Here is a 24,527-nt window from a genome sequence, read left to right as displayed (position 1 = left end):
CCCCTTCTGCCGACTCAGGTCACGGGCAGGTGGGGGCACTGCAGCGCCTCTGCCTCACAGCCCGGTTGCTACCAGTCCACGGCCCAGTGGTTGGGGAACCATTTTTTAATGTAAATATTTTATCCATAATTCTGTGCCTTTGTGTTTCTCCTTGTCTGCCTGTACCTTACTGTAATTTTTCTAGTTTTCTCTGTTTTGCTTATGGCCTGTTGGTCTACGAGCACTAATAAAAAATGGTAATGGTAATTATGCATAGAACCTAGTTGCCTCTAAGGCAACCTTTTCCTCTCTGAAAAGTGTTGTCTTTTGCACAAGTTTTGCCTGTCATTAGAACTTCTCATTCCCCTATTCCCCTCAAATGCAGTTCCATAACAACAGGAAATTCTATGCTACTGAATTTAAGCTCATGGAGACAAGGATTACTTTCTTGTATGTATATACCATAGTTTTCAGCATGTTTTCTCAGAAATGACAAGTTTCAAAAGTGCAGAGATGTCAATCTACTATAGTAATAAGAGTCTTGTGGCACCTTAGATCAATGGATTTATTGTAGCAGCAGCTTTTGTGGACTAGAGCAACAAAAAATGACAACATCCAGAAACCAGTGAAAGAACATTATCAACTAACTTCAGTGCACCATATATTTTTAAAGTCTTCAGAAGGAGGCTCAACTCTGAAGTAGAATTGACAAAACAATCTGAGTCTATCCTGTTCAGACTTTTTAGGGCTAGATTTATTTCCCTCTGTAGATGGAAAGTTAACATAGATTAGATCATGACTGCTGCTGTGAATACTCTGTTCTTATCTAAATACATCTGAACTCAACATAGATGTTGCATCACTGGCAAAGAAACACATGGATGAGGTATGTCAAATGTACTATAATGACATGTTAGTCCTCTGCCAACAGGTCTAATCAATACAATTACTAGAAAGCAGAATAAAGAAGTTGGGCCTTGTCATCCAGCATCTGCACATAGCTAGGGAGGCCTGACTCACACTCTGAGAACTATTACAAACAATAACTTACCTCCAATAATTTCTAATCTTTTCACATTCTCTTTATTCTAGAAATTACTATCAAGGGTCTTGAATCTGAATTCTGCTGAGCCACATAGGCCTTGCCAGTGGAGCCATTCTGAGGCAGTACCTGAAAAAGAAATGTGTGAATGTAACCTCCAAACAGTCTTCATGAATAATCCCACAGACAGAATCACGGATTAAGTGAGATTACAAAGGAATGGATAGTAATTGCTCTGTTTGAATCCACAACAGGAACCACAGGCTCCTTGCTACCGTTCTTAAAAGTTCATGTGCGTCAGTGGATCTAGAAGCTATGAACTGACATACCTTGGGGGCTGTATGCCATGAGCTACTGGACCTACCAGCCATCCTTACCTCATGAGTCTGCATTCATCCTCTGTCAATCAACTTGTATGTGGACACTAGGCCAGACACTAGGAAAAGGAGACAGGAAGACAAGAATGTTATGGAAATGCACAGGCAAGATTATCAAGATTAGGCAAGTAGCTGCCAATGGTTATTATGCTCAAGGAACTGCCTGCCAGAAATGGAAAGCAATTCTAGAGGATCTGCCAGATCCTGCGGTTACGTCATCAGTATCTCCAGGCCTAAATCCAAGTACAGGTCATTGATAGAGGACATAAGCAACAGCTCAGAATAACATACAGTTTGTAAACAACTCACAAATATGCAGGACTTTTCATCCAGATTCACTGAAACCTATTAAGAGTGATATTAACCTATGCTCTTTGTGGTAATACTTACTAGTTGTTCCTTGTTACCAGATGGTGTATACCTCTGTAGCTCAAACATGAGTTTTCCCCATAGCTGCTCCCATAGAACAGCCTGCTAATAGAAGTGCCTGCCAAGAACCTTCTTCAGTGGCTTTCAGACAGACCTGTAAGTCAGTGCTCTTTCATAGTTCTTTTTTGCTGACTTGGGACTTTGGCTGCTGCAAAGTGGGTTTTGGTTCTCTCTGCTTGGATGTTTGTTGTTTACCATTATGTTTGATATTTTATAGTGAAACGTTTTTGTTATGATATTTGTGTAACATTATTGTAGCTTTAATTAAGTCTGTTTCACAGTTTGTAAGGATCCTTGAGCTTTATGAGAAAGTGGGAGAAATCCGTAGCTTAGTGGAAGAGCAGGTTTTTTATAAGCAGAAAGGCCCAATAAATGTCAAGCAGTAGGGGATGAGAGAGACCTCTGCTGAAATTCTGGACAGCTGCTGCTAGACAGAATAGACAATACTGACCTTGGTCTGACTGAGTATAATGACGTTTCCTCTGTTCATGCATGTTAAAGTGGGGTAGAAATATTTTTTCAAAAATAAGAGACAGACAAACCATACAGCTATGGAACATGTATCAGCACATGGTCCCAACAGATCATTATCTGTGCTCAGCAAATGAAGAACAAAGGCCATCAGGAATACCTCACTCCAGCAAAAATGAAGGTCTGGCAATTTCAACACTAGCTCAGTCGCAAATTAGGACGGGTACACAATTTGCAACTGGTATTGGCATTTCCCCCAAACACTGAAAGGTATCCACTAGAACCAATGCATAGCAGCAGAGCAGTAAGGAAGTCTTGCTTCAAATATCACATTGCAGTATATTTTGTGTCTTTTCGGCTTCCTATGAAAATAGGGCCAGTTAAACTAAACAACTTAGGTTGCTTGAGCAACATAATAGGACAAGGCTCTATCTGCCATACTCTGAATTCAGACTGATAGCAAACTACTAAGTCACACTACATGTGTATGGTTTTGTCTTCCGAGAAGGAGCACACACCTTATCTGTGACTCCAGAGACAGACATAGAGCTTATCTGAAACCTTTACCCGGAAGCACTTTGCATATACAATGGCAGTGCTTTTTTCCTTGTAAGGCTCATATGCTGTGATGCTTCATTAACGAAAGCTCTTCCAAGCAGACAGAAAAAGTGGCATAAAGAACTTCACCAGCTACATATCTATCTGCCAAGCAGCTGTTACAACAACTTCTACATTCAAGCTTTCCATGTAATTAGAAAAACGTTATGGACCACTGTAGCAGCACTTCTGACATAGCTATTATAAATTATGCATGTAAATCATAGGGAAGAAGTAAATGGATCATCATATGCTGAAAACTGTAAACATTGTCATTTTACTAATTTCATAGTAAGTACAGATAAATTTGATCTGTGTTATGTACTGTCACTGGCTATCAATTGCTTGTAAATAGTAACTTGGGTTTAAAATACTTTATCAAAAAATAAAAAAGATGAACAGGCTCCTCAGAGCACCAAGACATCAGCACTGGTATAGAACCTCCAGTTATGGGCTGCCATCATATTGCTACATGAAATTAGAAAAGAGGCAACTGCAAGGTCAATTCATGATGCTTTGACTCTGCTGTTCAACCCATTTTCATTTCATATAGTACTGTCTGTCTAAAGAGGACCCACTACATCCATCTGATGAAGTAAGAACTGGAATAAAGTACCATGAAATTCCAGTTTCTTTTTGCTGCCATGGGCTGCTACATCTATTGATAGTAAAGTCAAATGTGGCCAAATGTTCTTACCTCTTTTTTAAGTTTGCCGTATTGATCCATGCACCTCTTTTTAGACTTTGCCGTCACTGCTCTAGTGCACTCCTTGTGGACTTCTTTTTAGGACAACATAGAGGTTTCAGCTAGTGTAGATTACGGCTACTTATCTTTAACCTCAGGCTGGGTGCTGGGACACTATTCACTTGGTGCTTCCAACTGAAGATTCAGGACAGATTGTCTGGTGTAAGAACTAAACTGCTAGAAACAACGGTTTTCCAAAACCCACAAACCACAGCAGTCATAGCAGCTTCCTATTGGAAATATATATCTGTTCTGTATGTCCTTTGCAATGTTCTAAAGTTCCAGTTATTATAGGGTTAACACTGTGCCTGATTCCCTATTGTCTTCATGACCTAGGAAGAAGATACTGACTGCCGTCAATCAAGGTCTAGAAGCAGGTTTTGTTTGTTTGGTTAGTTAGTCAGGTGACTTCCTTTGTTCAGGCAGAGAGTTCAAGAAGGAGGAGGAAGTGGTCTTCCATTAAGCACATGATCTTCTAATGTAAGCATGTAGTTCTATAGTGTTCGTTATTTTTACCTCCGAGTACCCTTTCCCTGTAGAAATAAATATGTTTTTGCTTTTTCATGTTAAATGCCTCTCAATGATTATTTGATCCAGTGATCCATCACACTGTTTGAGATAAAGAAACAGAATTTCAAACAGAATTTCCCTAACAAAATTGGTAGCAGAGGATGGTTTTTCCCGTCAAGCTGGTAGCTTATAGCATGGACTGTTTTTTGAACTCTAAATGATTTTTTAATCTGGATCGCCTTTGAGAGCATTTAGAAAGCAATAGAAAGCAAGCTGCAATGCTGTGCAGTCAAGCCTCAATTTTAAAACGATGTATTTTTTTTTTCTCTTGCAATTACTGAATTCAGATCGTCTCAATCTGGAAATGCTGCTACTTTTGTCTAAAAGCCTCAGATGTGCTAGAAAGAGAATTTTGGGAGCTTTTAAAACCCTTTTCTGTGGATTACGTCGGAGACCTTGGAAAAGCCTTGCTGCAACCACACACGCACATTCAGCCACCTTCTCTCCAGTGAGGAAGGAAGAATCTTTAATCCTGTCCTGCCTGATTGCTGTGAAAAATGTCGAGCCCAGAGAGAGGAGCCACTGGACCTTCTTTTTCCACGTCTGCAGGAGCCACTGGATCTTCTGTTTCCACGTCTTCAGGAACAGCCACTGAAATCTTGGTTTTGGTACCGTGAGTAACCTACCAGTGATAGGATTTAGTTTAGAATTGAAGTTAACTAAGAATAATTTCTCATTCTGGCTCTTGCTCCTAACGTAAAGACTTGAGATTTATGGAGCTGAAAGAGTTTTGTCTGAAAATCCCCCTGAGAAAGAGCAAGAAAAAATCAAATTTTAAACGGCTAGATGGTTTTGCAAAAACTCTCATTTTAGAATCTATTGAGGCATATGAAATTCCTGAATTGCACACTCTTAAAACTGCAAAACAAATGCTTGAATGCCTTAAAGATAAATATAACAAAACTCCCATAAGCACAATTCATGATTCAAAGGGCAAAATATTTGGTTTTCAAGTGCAAGATGAGGAGAATGTGACTAAACGTCTGAAGGAATTTATGTGCATAAATGCAATCCAGACTCCAGGAGCTTGGTTAACCCATTGCAGAAAGAGACTTAATCTCAACTATATTGAAAGCTCTACCCAGTACTTACAAGCCAATTAAGATGATTTTGAGACTGCAAAAGGATTTGAGTCTGGAGGGCCTGTTAAATGCTATCAAGGAGGAAGCAGCCTCCAGATGTGGGGACAAGGACCCTGAACTGTCTGATTCTATGTCTGCTTTAAGCCTGAAACCACAGTATAGGAATAAGTCAAGAAGAGATATAATATACCACAGATGTAGGCAAAAAGGCCATATCGCAAGATACTGTAATAATTGTGATGCTGCTACTGAACAAAGGAATAGCAATGTTAAAGCACATATTTCAAATGAGGGAACACGGGCACCATCTCGTGGCCATAGAAATAATAGCAGCCAGAAATTTTTAAACCAGAAATTTTCCAAGTCACATGGCCCAGGTGGGAACAAAGAAAAGAACAGAGAAAGTATCATGCATATTAATAATGTGAATTTTATTGGTGAAAGAGGAAGATTTTTGATTGATAGTGGATCTTCTATGCATATTTGTCGACATAAGGGCATGTTTTCAGAGTTGGATGAAAGTCAGAGACCTGAAATGATAGGTGCCAACCAGAAACCCTTACAAGTTTGTGGTGTGGGTGAGATCAAAATGAAATTGCTTACCACTGATGGAGATTTAATGCCACTAAGACTGAAAAATGTAGTTTATGCACCTGAATCAATTGAGAATTTACTTTCAAGCCAAGTACTTATAAGAAATAATTATGCTGTATATCTTGATAAAGGTGAAATTATTCAGAAGAATTCTGGAATTAGTTTTAAACTGGATGAAAGAAATGGAGTTCATTATATTATGGATGTAAGTGAAAGGTCAGATGGTGTTGATGTTGTGGAAAAGACTGTTTGCCAGACTGAAGGCATAAAGTGTGACCATAGGAGATGTGTTTATGCTTGGCATGTAAAGTTAGCACACAGAAGCATGCAGAATCTGAATCTGATCCTGAGGTTAATGATGATGCTTCTGAAGATTGGTGTTTCTGTTTATCTGTAGTGACCACCAGCAGAGACTGACCAAGAGAGAGATCTTGGGGTCGTGGTAGATAACTCACTGAAAATGTTCTGAAGACTCTACTGAACCAGAAGGGGAAATGGGGACCGCACCACAGGGAGCGACAGAACCTCCACTCCTTTTAAGACAATTAGAAAGGAGCACAAAAGGGCAACCACCACAGAAATATGGATACTGTGACACTGTGAGATCTAGAGAGACTGTGAAACCTAAAGAGGAACACTAGAGCTGGAAAAAAGTATGTGATTTACCTAATGAAGAAAAGGAGAAATGGATTCAAGCAATGGAACAAGAGATACTATCCATTTATGAAAAAAATGTATGGACTCTTACAAAGCTACATGCAGGAAGAAAGCTTGCTGGATGCAAGTGGGTCTACAAAATAAAGTACAAAGATGATGGAACTATAGACTTTTACAAAGCAAGGCTAGTAGCCAAAGGCTATGCACAAGAATTTGGAACTGATTATTCAGAGACTTTTGCACCAGTTATCAAAAGTGCTACACTTAAAACACTACTGAGTGTGGCATCATCTAGAAATATGCTTGTAGAGCACCTAGACATTAAGACAGCTTGGTAGAAACCATTATCAAGGACAGAATGAGTAGACACATTGATGAACACGAGTTATTGAGGAAGACTCAGCATGGGTTCTGTAAGGGAAGATCTTGCCTCACTAACCTGTTACATTTCTTTGAGGGGGTGAACAAACATGTGGACAAAGGAGACCCGATAGATGTTGTTTACCTTGACTTCCAGAAAGCTTTTGATAAAGTTCCTCATCAAAGGCTCCTTAGAAAGCTTGAGAGTCATGGAGTAAAAGGATAGGTCCTCTTGTGGATCAAAAACTGGCTAATTAATAGGAAGCAGAGAGTGAGTATAAATGGGCAGTCTTCGCAGTGGAGGACGGTAAGCAGTGGAGTGCCACAGGGCTCAGTACAGGGTCCCATGCTCTTTAACTTGTTCATAAATGATTTGGAGTTGAGAGTAAGCAGTGAACTGGCCAGGTTTGCAGATGACACTAAATTGTTCAGGGTGGTGAGAACCAGAGAGGATTGTGAGGCACTCCAAAGGGATCTGTTGAGGCTGGGTGAGTGGGCATCAACGTGGCAGATGAGGTTCAATGTGGCCAAGTGCAAAGTAATGCACATTGGGGCCAAGAATCCCAGCTACAAATACAAGTTGATGGGGTGTGAACTGGCAGAGACTGACCAAGAGAGAGATCTTGGGGTCGTGGTAGATAACTCACTGAAAATGTCAAGACAGTGTGCGATTGCAATAAAAAAAGGCCAACGCCATGCTGGGAATTATTAGGAAGGGAACTGAAAACAAATCAGCCAGTATCATAATGCCCCTGTATAAATTGATGGTGCGGTCTCATTTGGAATACTGTGTGCAATTCTGGTCACCACACCTCAAAAAGAATATTAGAGCATTGGAAAAAGTGCAGAAAAGGGCGACTAGAATGATTAAAGGTTTGGAACACTTTCCCTATGAAGAAAGGTTAAAACACTTGGGGCTCTTTAGCTTGGAGAAACGTCGACTGCGGGGTGACATGATAGAGGTTTACAAGATTATGCATGGGATGGAGAAGGTAGAGAAAGAAGTACTTTTCTCCCTTTCTCACAATACAAGAACTCGTGGGCATTCGATGAAATTGCTGAACAGTCGGGTTAGAATGGATAAAAGGAGGTACTTCTTCACCCAAAGGGTGATTTAAGACGTGGAATTCACTGCCACAGGAGGTGGTAACAGCTACAAGCATAGCCAGCTTCAAGAGGGGGTTAGATAAAAATATGGAGCAGAGGTGTATCAGTGGCTATTAGCCACAGTGTGTGTATATGTGTGTGTGTGTGGCTTTTTGCTTCCTACTTCCTGTTTCCTACCTCTTGCCTCCCTCCCTGCCTCCCTCACTCTTTCTCTTACACACACACAAATACACATGCAGGCACACAGAGAGCTCCATGGCTGCTTCCTGCGGGAGAGATACAAAGACAAGCCCCCCCCCCCTCACACACACAAACACATACACAGAGCTTCTGCTTCCTTCTCCAGGGCTGCTGCTACTCTTTTGGAGAGAAAGTGAGGGGAAGGAAAGAGAGAGAGAGAGAAAGAAAACAGCTTCAAGACCAATGATGTTTTATTCCAAATATAAGCTTTTGTGCACAAGCATACTCCTTCAGAGGGAGGTAGGGAGGGTGGATGAATTCTTCAGACAAGTACAATGTACATTTTGGCTTATCCTGAAAAGTTGTTTTAAAAAAAATAGGATTTCTCTTCCTATCTGGATCTCTTTCCTTCCAAAAAGTCCCTGATTAGAAATTAGTTCACCTGGATTGGTCCTTATATCTTGAAGAGTGGAGTGATTTCTGATGCGAAATTATAATAGTACAAATTGGTAACGAGACAGGAAAACTAGCTTTCAATTCAGTCCTGGAGGATGCAGGGTCTTAAGCTTCATTAATCAGTTGCAATTCAGCAGTCTTGCTTTCTAATCCACCTTTGAAATTCTTTTACAAGAGCACTGCTACTCTTAGGTCAGCAACTGAATATTGTGGTTTCTCATATTAGATTTATGTCTATTTTGCATCCTCCTGGACTAAATCCTCCTGGATGGAATTGAGACCTAGGTTTCCTGTCTCATTACCAACACTGGTATCTCCATCCCTACTACCCCTCTGCATATCACACCTAATCCAATCAAGCCTGCTACTGTCATTCACCTGCTATTGCCATTTGACATCTGAAATCACCTTTATAAAATGTATATATCCGGTATCTCATGTTACATTTTATGGCACGCATGGCTTGGCCCAACAAAGTGGCATTTATGTAAGATCCAGCCTTCGTAGCAAATTAGTTCGACACCTCTGATCTAGAGGAACAGACAGAGAGGTACTATTTCCAGAAATTCTGAAGCCACAATTTTTTTGAGGAAAATTTTGGAGAAAACTGAAATATATGCAATACTTACTTTCCCACTTTAAACACCAAATGCAACATTTGTAATTTAGAATATGGAATTTAAGAGAGCAATCCTAAGAGGGGGGGCTGAAAGCGCTTTGGAAGCCAACTAACTGCTGCTCCAGCGGAAATTGGATTTGTGACGCTCTAACTCCCTCTCTGCCAGTGCAAATGGGAGTTGCACCTACGCCCGCCTCAGTGCATGCCCACCCATGGCTGCTGGCGAGGCGGCACTGCACTTAGGCAGCAGCGGAACTGGGGCGCATGGTGCTATTTCGGTGTACAAGGCGGCAGTCCCAGGGGCGTGGCCACTGTTAGTCGGCTTCCTAAGACCTTTCAGCCTGGGAATGCCCCCTGCGAGAGGCGCAAAGTTATGGTGACAGGAATGCAGGCATATCCCATAGAGACCCATGGATCCTGAAAACAAAGTTTGCTGCTGCTCCTGGTGCAGCCTCAAAACCCCTTTGGGAGCCAACTAAATGGCACATGCCCTTGGCGGGATGAGCCCCTTTGCAACACCCAATCATAGCACCCCCTCCTACAAAGCCTTCCGTTCTGGCCTACACAACCCTTTAGGTAGGGCAGGGCACGCTGCACAGGACTCTGCCGGGGAGATCCCTGATATGCAGGGGTTGGGGCCCTTTGGGGGTAGACACTGCACAGCAAGGCTGCTTAGATATAAATAGGGCAAGCTCTTTGACTTGCGAGGAGAGTGAGATCTCTCCCCTGGGGCTAACCGCTCTCGTTTCCAAGTCTCAACGGGTACTCAGCATCTTGAGGCTCAGCATGTGACGACGGTCACCCATGGCTGGGTAAGTGTGAATGTGCACCCCCAATTTCCTCATCCTCCCCTTGTTTGTGCTGGGGTGGTATGACAGCAACGCCGGCACTTGGACCAGGCAGTGGGCTCAGGCGGGGACGGCTGCCGCCCCCTGCTACTGCTAGCCCCCTTCCCTTGGTCTGTTCTCTGCCTTGTTCCCATCCCTGTCAGGGGGTGTGGTCTGGCAGCTGATCTGATGCCTGTGGGGAGGTGGGGCAGAGGCTGTCCCTTTAAGAAAATCCTTGGCTGAAACACCACCCCCTGCTCCAGCTGCCCCTCCTGCAGGTGCTCTTGATCTCTGTCTCTGTTTTGCAGGTGGGAATTCAACACAGAGACTTCCGTTTGTGGCGCTCCTACCCTCCCCCCTGCTAAGTCAGCTGTTCCTGCCCATTGCTCTGAGTGGAGCCCCGCCTCTGGCGAGACTGTCCATGTTGTACCTGGGATACCATTGCACTCGGTTCCAGCACAATAAAGTCTGAGCTGTGCTATCCTTTGTCTTTCCTGCTTGGCATCTGCTGAATGTTCCCTGTGTCCCACCCCCTCCCCTCTGCCACATCTTCCTGTCTGCCTCCAGGTAGTTCTCTCTACCCCAAATAAAGTGAATAAGCAGCTTTCTACCAGGTAGCTGAACTATTGGCCAACATTCTATGGCTGACCCACTGCCATTTGCTGAGCTGCAGATGCTATATTTAAGATTTTCATTTGTTTTTCAATAAATTAGTTAGTGTTTGAAAGAAGGACACAAAATACACAAGCTTCTGTAATCTGTTGTGTTTCTCTTTATCTCATGCCATTAGCCAGGGATTTTTTTCTGGAAAAAGATGTGCTAGAATTCTCAAGAGGGAAATGGAGAAACCCACAGGTGCCTCTCACGAACTTTTAAATATTTTTGGAGAATTTTGTTTCCACAAAGAGGTTTTAGAACTCCGTTCCACCACTTTCCCCCAGGAAAAAAAAGCCCTGCCAGTAGCTCACTCAAGAGGAGCAGTTATAGACGGCAGTTAATAAATTGTAGCAACATCTGTATTGGCTCCAAGAATACATATAAAATACTGTGCAACATTACAGCAGCTCAGCATTTAACTAAGAATGGATCACAGCTCAGAATGCCAGCTGTCCCTCACCCTAAAGAACATAAGAGGTGTTCCATGTTATACACACCAACGAAGAACATAAAAGTTGGTTCTAATTTCAGACCCTGTGGTTCATACTGGCTCTTATTCTAAAAAATTGTTGTTAGTTCTCACACATAGCAGCCAATGTATTTTTGTCTGTGTTCTATATAACAGGATGATATTTTAAGCAATTGCTGTAATACCAGTGTATACTCTCTTCCAATAGGTGCAATGTTGACAAACTTCTTTAGGGTCCATTCTTACCATCACATCAAGCAAGCTGTATTTCATTTGACTGTTCACCTTATTGGTATAAAATTTTAATGTATTTCCCACATACACTTCCGCCCCCTCCATGACATCTTAGTCCCCCTCCTTAAATAATGAATTTGAACAACTGTAATTGTGTACACAAATGTAAAAAGATATAGTTCACAGAACAGGGAAACAGGAGAACCTTGACATAACAAGACTCTCAAATCAAGAAAAGCCTGGTTTAACTTTTCCTTTAAAATAAGTTAACAGGAAAATCTGCAACTGGGAGAAGTGGAGAGTGGGGTGAGAGATTCACTGCATTTTACACCACTTCATAAGCAGAAACTATGTTCTGCAAAGACCCCTGAATCCTATCTGCACTTTTCCCAGAGTATCTGAAAACACAGTGCCCACTTGGCTGATTTAGAAATGCCTTATGCTGCTCCAATTACTACTTTCAACAGTTTAGTTTTTCATTTCTAATCAATATTTCACTCCTAAGTACACAGGTTTATAATCACTAAGATGCTTGTAGAAACAGAAACTTTCTTAGAATGTTATGTAATTAAAATCAGCATAGTGGGAGACCAATATGTGAAAGTAAGAGGAAATGCTTCTACAAAAAGTATGTCTACTACTTATGATTCTTATATTCTTGAAAAGCAGTTGTTTTAAAATACACTGCTTAATCAATCTTACCTTTTAATTTATCAAGAGAAGTGTATTCAGTATGTGATCCCTGCTCTAGACACTTCCGTTATTCTACACGCTCTCAATACAAAAAACCAAACATATTAAAAGCAACACAATCAAGAGAATATACTTTTCAGACTCCTTACTCCTCTTAAGGACACCAAGCTGACAATGCCTTAGTTCTGAATCTCAGTGCTAAAATGCAACCAAATAATGACCACATTTGTGTCTACAGCTGTATCTTCCCAGTTCATAGTCATGAGTAAAATAAGAACTGCCAAGAGATATCTTAACTTGAGTCAGCCCAATTAGACTACACATGGGACTGCCTGCATATGGAAATTCAGGTTCCTGGTATTCTTTGCTTGAGCTTCTAGCTCAGAGAAGAGGAACACTGAATCTGTGGTGCACAAAAAGCCAGTGCACAGGCTCAAATATATGTAGTCTAGTCTTTAATACAGATGGGGCACAGTTCCATTCATCCAGCCCCTCTATTCCAGTACTTCTGCGCACTGAGTCATTAACATCTTTTCATGCTCCGCCCTCCTGGACCTTCCCCTTCAAACCACCACAGTGGGACGCATAGTCCTTCCAGGATCAGCCACTCCCTTCCTCCTCCAATCTTTCCTTCTGCACCGTGTCTATTTCCCTTCTGCTCTTTGTCCATTCCCCCACCTTCTTCCTCCTTCTCCCTAGGGTACTTCTTTGCTGTGTAGATGTCAATAGCTAAAAGCTATCTCAAAATGTGACACAAATCCAATGCCTTGAGTTGACCACATTAGAATGGACGGGATAACCTCAAATTTGTCCAAGGGGGACAGGCAGGTCCCACTGACACAGTAACTGGGAGAGGAAAAAACCATTTTTCTTATGCTCAAGGACCTGAACGCCTTTTGGAATGCATGGAGCAGACACAGTCTACCAGCACCTAAGAGATTGCATGTTGAGGTGCAACAGAAAAGAGGAAAGTGGGGAGGAACAAACATAGCAATGCCTTGGGGCACCCTCCTTGACTGCTAACAATAAGGAGGTCAAGAATCAATGGCACTGGAATGGTTCATTGGCCACACATTTGTAGAGCAACTATTTAAGGATTTGTTAAACCAATTCACTAACATATCTACTTGGGAATAGTAAACCAACATGAAGCCAGTCCCCTTCAAGATTCACAATTCTTGTAGCACTTTACACATGAAGTTGAACCCTTAATTCATCAGAATTCTGCCACCAAAGAAGCTCACTCTTGAGAAGATCATCACAGATGAAAACCCTGGCGCTTGCATCTCCACTCTGTGGGCCAGTAACTCCCTCTCAGCCTAACTTACTTCACATGTTTGCTGTTGTGAGGATAAAATGGACTAAGGGAGAACATTGTAAACTGCTTTGGGCCTCCATTGGAAGAAAAGCAGTATATAAACAAACAACAACACTGAGCAATACTGAAGAAAAACCTGCTTTAATTTCCCCTTTAAAGTAAGTTAACAGGAAAATCTGCTACTGGGAGAAGTGGAGAAGGAGGTAAGACATTTATTAGATTAATAATCTAACAATTAATAGGTTTATGACTCAAATTTATAAATCTAATAACTGCTAGATTAATAACTTGAGAGACCTGCACTGGCTAACCATCTCTTTCTGGGCACTATTTACTTCATTTATACCCTGCTTTATTCCTTAGTGAGGACCCAATGCAACTTATATCAATCTCCTCTCTTCCATTTTATCTTCACAGCAACCCTGTGGATAACATGTGGATAATAGGGTGCCAAATGTTACTTTACAAATACGCATAAAAAAAACCTTTCAGACTCTACTCCTCTTAAGAATACCAAGTTGATAGTTTCTTAGTTCTGAACATGAGTGTGTGTGAACTGACTCAACATGCTTCTACAGCAGAGTAAGGATTTGAAACTAGGTCTCCCAGATCCCAGTCTGCCACTTTAGCCACTATACATCATTGGCCATCAATTCAAAGTTTCAGTTCTTATCTTGTTCCACACTGTCTAGCCCACCAGTTAAGATCTGCCTCTGAAGCTCTGCTCTGTGTTTCTACCGTCACAGGTGAGGTAGAAGATGACTAGAGACTGGGTATTTTTTGTGGTGGCACCATGCCTGTGAAATGCCCTCCCTTCAGGCTTACCCAGGCCCTACCTTGCAGTCTTTCAAGCTCCAGGCCAAAACATTTCTTTTTATACAGCTTTTTGTTAGGGATTTTATCCTTTCAATTGTTTTATGATCTATTTCCAGCCCAAGGTCTGTTTAAGTATAGGTTTATTCTATTTATGTACTTGGACTTGTTTTTAATGGCTCACTCACTTTTCAGACTTTATTTTAATTGTAAGTTGCCTTTGTAAGTCTCCAGAGGGACAGCTTAAAACTTTCCCAAATAAGTGAATATAATATGTTGATAATTTATATGTATACAATGTGTACAACTATTATCAATGCTGTAAATTATTTTACCTAAGAATGTTCATAGTACACATTTTGAGTAACTAAAATACTGTCTTAAAATGTATGTCACTCATTCTATAAAACAAAATATTTCATTACAATTTGTTTTGTCCTCTCCAAAATTCATCAACTTTTCAATTTGAAAAACTGGGGGCAAAAGTCTTTGGAAAAAACAAGGGGAAAGGTCTCTCTCAATTTTTTCCAGCCTGCCATATCTCTTGAAGTAGGAGCATCAGGCTTCAATATGACCCATGTCAGAAGAAGTTAGCAATCTGATCACAGCATAAATTTTTTATTCAGCACATTGCCAGATTCATGCTCAAGTATAAAAAGGTAAAACAAGAGTAAACAAGGTAGTCCCCTGTGCAAGCACCAGTCGTTTCCGACTGTGGGGTGACGTTGCTTTCACAACGTTTTCACGGCAGACTTTTTACGGGGTGGTTTGCCATTGTCTTCCTCAGTCATCTACACTTTTGCCCAAGCAAGCTGGGTACTCATTTCACCGACCTCAGAAGGATGGAAGGCTGAGTCAACCTGAAGCCGGTTACCTGAACCAGCTTCCGCTGGGATGAAGAAGAAGATGAAGAAGATATTGGATTTATATCCCACCCTCCACTCCGAAGAGTCTCAGAGCGGCTCACAATCTCCTTCACCTTCCTCCCCCACAACAGACCCTCTGTAAGGTGGGTGGGGCTAAGAGAGCTCTTACAGTAGCTGCCATTTCAAGGACAACCTCTGCCAGGGCTATGGCTAACCCAAGGCCATTCCAGCAGGTGCAAGTGGAGGAGTGGGGAATCAAACCCGGTTCTCCCAGATAAGAGTCCACACACTTAACCACTACACCAAACTGGCTCTCATCAGGTCATGAGCAGAGGGCTCCGACTGCAGTATGGCAGCTATAATTACACGGAACAATCCCATAAGGTCTCCAGCTTCTCCATAAAAGTTGTTTAGTAGTTAAAAACTACAAAGAAAAATAGATCTGGAGCAGGGGTGTCAAACTAATTTGTTATGAGGGCTGGATCGGACATAAATGAAACCTTGCTGGGCCGGGCGATGTGTGTCATAAAATCTAATGCCAGATGGTGAAGATATAAACTTTACAGGGCACAAACACAACTAAAGATATATCTTTTACTTAAAATAAAACATGCTTAAAACATTAGCATATTTGAATTTTTTGTTTGTCTCTGATAACTGACACCACTTGCTCTGAATTATTGCATCAAAATCCAGAGACAATGTCTGTGCTGTAGCAATCTTGACTATGCTGTTAAGGTGTGTATCCGTAAACTGGAAGCCTGCTTTTGATTTATTGACATTCACTACAGAAATCTCATGGTCAATGCTCTGTGCCCTACGACCCTGGGGAAAACATGAAATGGTTGGGCATTGTGAGCTTTTGTACATAAGTTGCTTTGTGTGCTGGTTAAGAACATGTGAAGGCACCATTACATAGACTGAGGGCTTTGTGTTTATCTTCTATAAAATTATAATCTTCCCCAGAAAAATAACTGCAACTCCTATGAGGCAGTGAAAGAATAGAGACACAGATGTATAGTGGTCACTAACAGCCTACTATCTGGGAAGCCTAGGTTCAAAATCTGCAGTCTACACAGGAAATGTGCTGGAAGACTGGATCTATTGAGAAAGACTGGATCAGGGAATTGACACTGTGAAAAGTGGGAGGAACTCAGCTGCACTGAGGAGAGCCCTGATACCTTGAATAAAACTGTGTTAAAGGTCTTAGAGGTGTTTTTGCATTCCTCCAGTGCAATTGAGGCAGCCGAGCAAAGCAGCCTCTGCTGTTTTCCTCTTCCCTCAGGGAGAAGGAGGGAGGAGAACATAAGAGAAGCAATGTTGGATCAGGCCAATGGGCCATCCAGTCCAACACTCTGTGTCACACAGTGGCCAAAAAACCAGGCGCCATCTGTGGGGCCAGGACACTAGAAGCCCTCCCACTGTGCCCCCCCCCCCAAGTTTTCACAAGACACAGAAAAGGATTTTTTTCTGTTTAAGCCTGAGCAAACCCCCGCTTTTTTTTGCTCTGGCTCACAGGAAAAACAGCAGGGTGGCCATGGGCAAATGTCTGTGCAGATGCTTAGTCAAGCAAATTCAAGCATTCAAAATGGAGGCAGCAAGATTCTCATTGCGTTGGTGCTTCTCTGCCAGTGTGACAAACAGGTTGTGGGTGGGGCAGCAATTGCCATGAACAATTCAGTGACAGGGTATGTGGGGCCATCCATTCTCACATGTCTCCACCCCACTGATTCCTGCTTCCACAGATCATCATGGAGAATACACCCTAAATAACAACCCATCAAAGATATTTACAAATAGGATATTTTACCTGGTGTTAAATGAGGAAGTGAAGGCACCTGGTGAGCCTTTCGGAAGTTCACCTAAGAAGCAGTTCTGGCTTAAATCGAAACTCACTAGACTTCTGGTAGAGCACCACAGAAGCAGTTCTGGCCTAAATGGAAACTCACTAGACTTCTGGTAGAGGTAATATCCAGAAGAGGGCTTCAGATAATAATAATAATAATAAATAATAATAATAAATTTTATTTATATCCCGCCCTCCCCGCCGAAGCAGGCTCAGGGCGGCTAACAGGACATGGTATATACCATGATATTATATAAAACAATTATAAAATACAGTTAATAAATACATTTAAAAAACAGTTACATAAAATTTTAAAACTACAATAAATTAAGGTGCTATATTCAATAGGTATATTCCGATGGTTAGATATCGCTTTTAGGGTTCCTTATAAGCTTGCAGAAAGAGGGTGGTTTTGCAAGCCCTGCGGAACTGATTAAAGTCCCGCAGGGCTTGCACTTCCTCCGGTAGTTGATTCCACCAGTGGGGGGCCATTATAGAGAAGGCCTGCTCCCTTGTTACTTTCAGTTTGGCATCCTTCAGATGACCTTAGCGAATACGCAACTTCACACAAGAAAAAACTGTCTTTTAGATACTCCTGTTTCAGACTATTCAGGACTCCTTCCATTTTGAACTGGGATGGGTGAAGGCAGTGAAAATGTTTTAGCACTGGCAAAACGTAATCAACTACCAACAACTAAAGTTTTAAAGTACTTTTATAGGCAATCCCATCTAAAGTTCATCACAACAATCTAACCTGGACATTGTTAAGGTATAGACAGCTACCAAAACAACCAGATTTAAAGGTGTGTTCACAACTGACACATCAACTAAAGATCGGTAGAGGCGCTTTGAGCTACAAGCACCTGGACACTGAATATTCAAAGGAAGTTTCTGCATAGCTTCAGTTAAACATACAACACAAAAATATTTAAAATAAATGAATAATAAATGAATTTAAAATAAATGAATAAATGAATGCAAACCTTAATCTCAAGGACTGAAACCACATCCAAAACATACTAAGTACTATTTCCATGGACAGCAACATCACCTACCAATGGGACATTGACCTTGTCTGGATTAAGTTTCAGTTTACTGGTTCTTCAGACTGTCACGGATGCAGGCATCAATTCTAGAAAGCCACCGCTTCTGAAACAAAGGGAAAAGAGAAACAGTGATGAGTGTCATGATGAGCATACTGTATTAATGGCATATTCATGGACAATCTCCCCATCGATTTCACATAGCTATCTAAAGAGCAATCCTAAAGAGAATTAACTTCAATTGACTTAGAAGCATATAAATGTTTAGAATTGCACTGTTAACAGTGCAAAATGGACCCCTTTTGAACCTTGCAGCACAAATATCACTAAGTGGAGATGAAGTCACCCAGTACTACTTTGTCAGACTGACTCTTTGGGGAGAAGCAGAAATACTATAGCAAGGCAACCCTAATTCACAATCTGGAGAGATATGTACATTTTAAAAATGATTGAAGCCTTGAAAAACATTGGGGGAGGGGTGTGTATCTTAGAGGCATTTTAAGAAAAAATGGAAATATATCTTCTTACCAAACTTACTGTATTAATAACATAAAAGTTAGAAAAACCATACCATGATATATCTATGAAATTTAAAAGTATAAATTATTAGTTTTCTAGAAGCAAAACTGGAAATTTATTATTTATTTATTAGTTCAAATTATTCCCTATGCTCCCCACCAAAGCAGTCTCAGAGCAGCCTGATATATCAAATAGTTGAGACTTGCAAACTGTTTTACCCAAAGCCATCTAAGCATCTAAGAGGTAAGAAAAAATAAAAGTGAAAACAGACAATGTAAATTTTGGAAGGAACAAAAAAGAAGTGTATTATTTGGACAGATGTAATCAAATACAATTACAAAAAGACTAGCTGTAAGTTTGAACACTGAAAACAATTACACCAGTGCTTTCCAGGGACCTCAGTGGGGTATGTTGCCATAGATGCCACCCTCCAAAGCCACCCTTTTCTCCAAGAAACTGATTTCTGCAGTCTGGAGATAGCTGTAATTCCACCTGGAGGTTGGCAACTATGCTAATTCAGTTGATTATATTTTCGCATTGTACATCTGCATCCTAACTCCTTTCTTTGTGACAAACCTCTGTGAGGAAATGACCCATCTTTCCCCAATATCATAGTCACCAGTATGGTTGCCAGGGCGCCTGGAGAAGTGAGCTCGCACACCTTTGGCCAGAGGATGTGAGCAAAACCATCCAGGGACTAAAAGGGACTCATGTGTACAAACAGCCTAAGTGTGCGAGCATTCTAAACAGGTATAGAGTGCTTGCCAACGTGCACGGACGTTTCCCCATCACTGCGTGGGTCCGCCATGGTAGGGAAGAAGCTGCGCCGCCACGGAGCTATCCAGGCAACCGGTGAAGAAGCACTGAGCATGGAATCCACTCTGTCTCGCTAACACCACTTGTAGCCATCTTCCTGCCAGGCTGGACTTCATTCCTTCATAATGAGAAGCTCACGTACACACCCTGAGTCACCCTTAGCCCGCAAGCAACCCATTTGCCCCATGAATGGATTAATAGCTCAACTGTTAGTCCTGATTGCCTAGCAATATCCTAAACAATAACTCTTGCCCAGAAGATGATGAGAAAAGAGGAAGAACATCTCCTGTCACAACCAAGTCCTTTTGTTTCCACCGGGGATACCTAGGCCAATATTTGATTCCCTATTGTCACCTTCCCAGATAAGCCCACTTAATCCCAAGTACCTAGCCATTTCCATACTGACACCCTTGGAGCCGCCCCAGGCCCTGTCGCAACCTGGAAGTTTCCAGGTTGCCCAGGACGAAGGTGAAGTTCATTGGTCAAAGCAAACACCCAATTGGATGTCACCAAAGGACTCACCATTGGCTCTGCTGATGTCCAGCCCTCATGGTCATCACAGAGCCTCCCATTCCTCCTCCCCGTTGCCTCCCATCCCCTAAGGGCACAGGTGAGGCCTTATAACCTGTGGACTAGCTACCCACAGGTGTGGTTCTATCAGCAACCCACCTTCCGCTGCATAGATCCATCCCCGATTCCTGATCAGTTTCGGGTCCTCCCCCATTCCCTCAACTGTCGCCACCGGAGCCTTCCTTGAAGTCTGCGAGAGGTAAATATTACCCTGTCTGTCTACCCTTATATGTTCCCCTATCAAGCTATCTGTGTTTCTTAGACCTGTGTGAATGTGTGATTGTTTTGTATTTTTATCTTGTGTGGAAGAACTATTATTCTAAATAAATTACAATTGGTTTTTATTAAATTAGAGTCCTTTTATTGAGCATTACCCTCTGGATGGTTGAGCCTGGTATATATTGGTAAAAAGATTCCTAGTGAGCCAGGTGCCCACCTAACTAATTCCCCAACCTCGTTTTGAGGGCATTTCGGCTTACACCTCCCACTTGCAGATTAGAATATAAGGACTCAAGGAACTAACTCCATTCCAACTTTTATCTGACAAAAGGAGCTTTGATTCTTGATAGTTTGTATCCCAAAGATCTTCTTGGTCTTTAAAGTGCTACTACACTGGAATCTAGCTCTTCTACTGCAGACCAGCATGTCTACCCTCTGGAACTATGCTATACTAGTACATATGTTAATAAGGCACTTCTGTAGTAGTATAGTTTAACTAGCAATGTAGCATCTATGGCAATATACTCCGCTGCGGTCCTCCCCTCCCCAAACTCCACCCTCCTCAGGCTCTACCCCCAAGTCTCCAGGAATTTCCCAACCAGGAGTTGGTAACTATATTGATCAGAGCAGGTATAATTAGATACTATAGCCTATGAACTGTAAAAAGTTACAAACAAACTACAGCTGGTGGGATACATCCGACCCACAAGAGCTTTTCAATATTTGCTTTAGAGGGACATGGAAGCAGATACAGCAGTGGCATCATACTCTGCATGGTAACCAAACACCACTCCATCAAGGACAAATGAGGCAATAAGCAGTTAGTGAGAGACTTTGTACTTACTGATCTAAAACCTGAGAGTTTCATTAATATAATGCAGTATTATAACAATATAGTTATATGTACTGAGGTTTTTTACAGTTCTACCAAAATGTATCTATCATATCCATCACATTTTTATTTCACCTTTTTCCTGAGTGCCTCAGAGAGGAAACGTGGCTCTCTCCTTCTCCATTTTACCTTGAAAATAATCTTATAAGGTAGGTGAGGCTGAGGGAGTACGACTCAGGTATTTGTGGGAGAGTATTTGTGAATTTCCTGCTTTGTGCAGGAAGTTGGGCTAGATGACCCTGGAGGTTCCTTCCAACTCTATGATTCTGTCACACAAGATCAATGAGTTATCACAACAATAAAACAGAGGAAGTAAGAACCACTCCATGCTACCCCGAGTTCCTTAGGAAAAAGCTGGTACAGAAATTTGACTGATGGATTAAAAACAGGACATTTTTGTTATATTTTTACATCCATACATTCTGAATATAACCATTAAAAAAAAGATTTGTCAGTCATCCAACTAGCCCAAGAAAAATTTCCTCAGTGATGCTTGAATGTTAAGCACTCACTGGACTGCTAAACCTGTTCATTGTCTAAAGTAAACTTTATTTGAATTACCTGAAGATATTTGCGTAAATCTGTCCATCACTTTGCACATTCAATGAATAATTTAACCCACTGTGAAATCCTGGAATGAAACATCCTTAAGATTATAAAATGAACAAGAAAGGCAGGTGGAGAATCAGCAAATGAGGAAGGAGAAAATACCTCAGAACAGAGGTGCACAGATCTGGAGAAAAATGGGAAATTTTGGCAAGCAGTGAAAGAAACTTATGAATTTGTTTTGCTTTTTGAATTAGTGACACAGTTTTACAGTAAAGTTTTACTCAATGTATTGTATGAAATTTCTTATTTTAGATATCATTATGTCAGGGTTGCCAGGTCTCCCTTGCCCACCAGCAAGGGATGGGGGGGAAGGGTCGGGAAACTCTTACCTGGAAATTTTGGGATGGAGCAAGCAGAGGACAGGAACTTCAGTGGGGTACAATGCCACAGAGTCCACCCTCCAAAGCATCCATTTTCTCCAGAGGAACTGATCTCTGTAGTCTGGAGATGAGCTGCAATTCTGAGGGATTCCCAGGTCCCACCTGGAGGCTGGCATTTTTATGTCATGTTGGTTGTACTTGAGTCCCTATGAGAAAGGCAGATTGCAAGCAGTATAAATAAAATAATCTCTCTCTCTCTCGGCTTGGCTTCGCGAACGAAGATTTAAGAAGGGTGCAATAGTCCACGTCTGCGTTGTGGGTTGTGTATGTGGATATGCCCTTCAGGCCTGCGCAGAGGAATTTTTTAGGTGAAGCGCAGTGTGCGCGGTACTGGCTCCACCCTTTCACCTGGGGGTCATCTGCCATGGCCCAGTAAGCCGGGACGCCGGCAGCGAGTCCTCCAGGTGGTAGGTGTTACATTAACGGGCTCTATCTGCCCGGGTTTGATGTTAGAGTTTTCCTTCTCTTAGGCTGGCGAGGTTGGTGGGCCCAGCCTGCCCATCCGGTTATACCGCCGGACATTCGGTCGCACCATGACGTAGCAAACTCTGTGAAAACGGGGGGGACCAGCGAGAAGGTGTTGCTACGGATGCAGTAATGCAGGAGAGGCCGTTGCAGTGACCATCTGCCAGGCATAGCCAGACAGTGACCACGCGGCGTTCACTACACCGGGAGAGGAGAGGCTATGTATTGCGCATACACTTTCCCTGGGGGGGTAGGATTCCCAGAGGGAGCCCACCCCCCACCCCCCCAAATAAAATAATATAAAGATAATATACACACAATGAAGACACAGACAACATTTTGGGATAGACTTTTGGTTTAAATGTAAATAATTTCGGGCAACAAGAATTAATATGCTGTAACATGTTCAAATGATACATTATTAAAGGGGTCAGTGTTTTCATTAATCCTTACCTTGATAACCAAATATGCTGGAAGTCCTACCTATTCGATAAGACTATCCACCTGTAAGACTGTTTCTGTCCAGATACGATATGCTTATTCTTTGTTTACCACAGAATTTGTTTTCTACTTTCATCCTTTCCCCCCTTTCTCTCACATGACAAAAATTAAGACACATGTTTTAAGGTAACACAGGGTGCAGCAGTTTGCAATTCTCAAGTAGTGGGTATATTTGCAACTTTTCTTATAGAAAACCATAACGTAGTTTTAAATGCCATAAACATGGAATGGTGGGCCTGAGATCAGGAAGGCTCCTATTCTTCTATCACTGCACAGAATGTGCAAAAGGTGTTTTCAAGGGAGTGGTTCCTTTTTTTTAAGAGATCAGACCCATAGTAGAATGGAACAGCCTAGGAAGTCACCTTTACAGTGGAATTGGATTGCAGTCCACTGCATTTTTTATACTTTGCAATTCACATTCTGTATTGTTTATAGTATTGTTCACAATCTGTAATTTGTTAACCCTAGTCCAGGGCTGGTCAAACTGTGGCTTGGGAGCCGCATGTGGTTCTTTCACAAATATTGTGTAGTTCTCAAAGTCCCCCACCCCACCGGCCAGCCTGGAGAAGGCATTTGTCTCTTTAAATCACATCACTAAACCAAGCCAGTCAGCAGCTTGGAAAATGCAGTTAAAGTTGCTTTTTTCCACCTCCACCCATCTATTTGCTTTCTTTCCACCTTTCCTTCCTTCCTGTCTTGCAGCTCTCAAACATCTGATGTCTATGTTGTGACTCTTAAATTTTGCCACCCCTGCCCTAGTCCTACTGCATTGTCCATGAGCTGCCTTTTGTTCATTGCACTGTTTTATATGCTGTAATAATCTGCTGAGTCTCAGCAATAAAGGTAGAGTTTAAACAATGCCAATAAAATAAGTGGAATACATATGCCAAAGATTAGAATTTCATATGTTAACTAAATTATACGTGATGCGTTTTAAGTAGTACATCAGTAAAGGAAGTGTAGGTTTGATAGGAAACTACTATCAGTATTGCATAGATTTCAGTCCCCCCATCCCATTTCTCTCTCTGAAGCTAAGCAAGAAACTCGGCAAGAGTAATCTCTTTCCTACCAGTCTGCTTGAAAAGCCCTTGACAAGAAAAGCGCCTCTTCAGCCTTTTTAAAGCACGGATTTCAAACTTCCTGCGCTTTATAACGCATGTGTATTTTCGGGCTCGAAAGAGAAGACAGAAGAGCGTCCTCCTTTCCACTCCCTTCTCCTCAACGCCTCGCTCAAGCCTGAGGGGACGGCCGGCCTAGTTCTACCCACCTCCTCCCCCTCCTCTCTTGCTCACAGAAACGAAAACGGACACCACCAGCAACCCCTTCGCCCGGCTGCCATTTTCCTTCCTCGCGCTCTCACATGCCTGCCTCAGCCAGGAGGAGGAGCCAGGCCCTATTCAGCCGGGAACAGTTGAGAGGAACACGCCGGAAGCTGCGCAAGGCCTCGGCCTGTTTGGACGTAGAGAAGACGTAGCCTGAGGAACGAGCGGTGGCGGTTTGCTGCGGCCCGATCTGGCACCGATCC

At 42.1% G+C, this 24,527-nt stretch overlaps 1 long non-coding RNA gene across 1 annotated transcript; it reads right to left on the bottom strand.

Moving 5' to 3' along the window:
- Positions 1 to 528: 528 nt before the first annotated feature.
- On the bottom strand, positions 529 to 24,230 carry LOC132568674 (uncharacterized). Its single transcript, XR_009555206.1, has 5 exons — positions 24,072 to 24,230; positions 21,986 to 22,182; positions 18,044 to 18,137; positions 1,399 to 1,457; positions 529 to 1,150 (listed from the first exon to the last, which is right to left on the bottom strand). It is a non-coding gene; the product is annotated as an uncharacterized LOC132568674 (long non-coding RNA).
- Between the last annotated feature and the right edge of the window lie 297 nt (positions 24,231 to 24,527).

The sequence above is a fragment of the Heteronotia binoei genome, chromosome 3 (genome assembly GCF_032191835.1).
Source record: "Heteronotia binoei isolate CCM8104 ecotype False Entrance Well chromosome 3, APGP_CSIRO_Hbin_v1, whole genome shotgun sequence".
NCBI classification, from domain to species: Eukaryota; Metazoa; Chordata; class Lepidosauria; order Squamata; family Gekkonidae; genus Heteronotia; species Heteronotia binoei.
This window is presented reverse-complemented; position numbering and strand designations above follow the sequence as displayed.